Here is a 2,497-nt window from a genome sequence, read left to right on the forward strand (position 1 = left end):
GAAAATGCGGTAAATTGCGGTCAACTGTATTATATTTCTGTCTAGAAGAGTGAATGCTTGTAGATTAGATCAGGGTAGCTGAACCGATATGATCGTCAAATGTCCTTTTATTTTTGTTCCAACTGTTTTATCGATATTCATTTTCCACGCGTAAGGCAACAACGTTTCAAAATTCACAATATAAATTATTCTTTTATGTATGAATTGAAAATTATTATAAAAATGATCGTCATTCATTAGATATTTTAAATTATTACGATATCCTTTATGATATAATACGAAATAAGATATAATTTTATTAAAAAAAAAAAAAAGAAAAAAAAAGGATTAAATTTTTTGCATATATACGACATTGCATGAAAATGTACCGACTTGTCCAGTCGGCATGTCGAGGCTAGGGAGAGGCCTTTCAAGGTCCTCGGGGATTTTTATACGGCGGGAAGTAGGAACGGATGTATAAAGGTCGACGAGGACCGGTCGTATAGCTATAGAACGAATTCGATCCTAAAATCGATAAACATGTCAGACACAAAGGGATCGTTCGTCGGCATGTAAAACATTTGTATCGTAGAGCATCGTGAAATTTCAGGCTTGCGAAACGCGTCGTGTCCGAATTAATTCCGGACAATCGAAGGTTGATTTTGGTGCGTAGAAATATAATACACTATCGTGTGTGTATATATTATGTAATGTATTTCCGTAAAATAAGCGTTACTCGTTATACTGCTACTGTATTGGTGGTTTTCAATTACAATGCTTCTTTATAACCTATGATTACGAGCATAACACGTGACTACACTTGTTAGTTTTATCAAGTATGGACGATTTGATTTTATCATGTGTACAGTATAAGATAATCACAGAAGTCGAGATAGTCACAGATCACAGAAATCGTACCTTAAATTGATCATTTTATTCTATCTTTTATTTCTTTAAAATATATAATAATTCTTCCATCTAAAGAAAAAAAAAAAAGAAAAAAAAATATTATACCGCAATAGAAATAACAATTTTTAATCATTTCCTATATCTGCATCTTTGAATTATCAGATGGAACGGAATTCAGTTGAATCTCGATAAAATAAATTCTAGGATGTACCGCTAATTACAAATGTACCGATGAAAAAAACCCGTGGAATCAAGCTCGCAAGTTAAACGTAGCCTTGTTCTTCGGTTGATGACGTTCACTGTACAGTCCTCGTGTACTCGCCGGTATCGTATGTGCCTCGTATACGGATTCACGGGCCGGTGAATGCAGAAACCGTGTGTTTCTGAAGAATAGTAATCGTTGTTGCGGAGTGTCAGTCCTCACCGCTCGCGTGGTGAAGGTGTATATGAGAACGGCACGCGTGTATATCTATCGGTTCGCGTATAGTTGTGTATCGGTGTGCGGATGCTCGCGGTGGTGGCATAGGTAGTACCAGGGGATCACCGAGCGAATCCGGAACGTTTCATTGTCGTACACGCGGCGGCCGCATCGCGATCGTGCTGTCGCTATCGATCCAGTTACTTCTCATTCGTAGTTGGAAAACTTTTTCTTCTTTTTCCCGCGGAGGGAAATTTCGTTCTTCTTCGGCTCGGTTCATCGCGCGCGGAACATCGTTCATTGTCCCGGGATGCGCTAATTCGTACCTCAAATGCGTCGTATTCGCGAATTACTGGAACGGGGTGAATCCTCCTCGTCCCATGACTCAGTTCACGGAAAGTCGGCTTTATTAATAGTCCTTTAGCGCGGACTATTCGGCAAAGTGTTTTTTGTGCGTACCAGAGAAAGTGGCGTTGAATCAAATTATGAGGCGGCCAAATAACCGTGAAGAGGAACGTTGAGCCGATCGTGAGTTGGAGCTTCTATTTTTCGCGTGACTCTTCATATTCTCGCTTTTATACACGATATTGTATTTTCTGCAAACGTGTGATTATATATTCAAACGAGGCACGCGTTTTTTTTTCTTTTCCGTATTCCGTATATTCCATTGAATTCCGGAATTGAGATTACGCAAGCAAAGATGCGTTAACGAACAACGGTTATACATCGGTGTGTTTCGATCGTTCTACTTTTCTATCATTCCTTCAAACTCAACCATGTAGATACGTGTAAATGTTAGTAAACGGCAATGAATTTTTCTTGTGCAAACGATGTGGCAGACCTTCGTTCATAATCTTATCAAAGCTACGTTACGTGTATTTGGAATATAAATATATATAACGATCGGGAAGACCGTATATCGGTGCACATTAAAATCCTCACAGGTGTGGTAATTAATTTTATTTAAATTACAACAAGCCGGAATTATGTGACTATAGGATCATAACACGCGTCACGTGTGCTTGTCACTTACGTGGTCGCGCATGTAGTGAACCGAGTATATAAATTGCAGATCAACGTTGCCAAACGCGCAACTTTGCTTCCCGATTGATAAAATGTTGCAAAACTATAACATTTTTTTCCTCGTCCTCCTTTCTCTTTTTTTTCTTTTTTTTTTTTTTTTTTTTTTTT

General features: G+C 38.4%; 1 protein-coding gene across 4 annotated transcripts in view; it reads left to right on the forward strand.

Moving 5' to 3' along the window:
- Positions 1-2,497, forward strand: part of LOC102676205 (myosin-2 heavy chain) — a 21,664-nt gene that overhangs the window by 3,546 nt on the left and 15,621 nt on the right. The window contains exon 1 of one of the 4 annotated variants that reach the window (XM_006624191.2): positions 1,208-1,834. The exons of the other annotated variants lie outside the window; for them this stretch is intronic. The gene's annotated coding sequence lies outside the window, so the exon portion shown is untranslated. Of the gene's footprint in view, positions 1-1,207; positions 1,835-2,497 lie in introns of those variants that run through there. 4 annotated transcript variants of the gene reach the window in all.

Source organism: Apis dorsata, unplaced genomic scaffold, assembly GCF_000469605.1.
Source record: "Apis dorsata unplaced genomic scaffold, Apis dorsata 1.3 scaffold_995, whole genome shotgun sequence".
Lineage (NCBI taxonomy): Eukaryota > Metazoa > Arthropoda > Insecta > Hymenoptera > Apidae > Apis > Apis dorsata.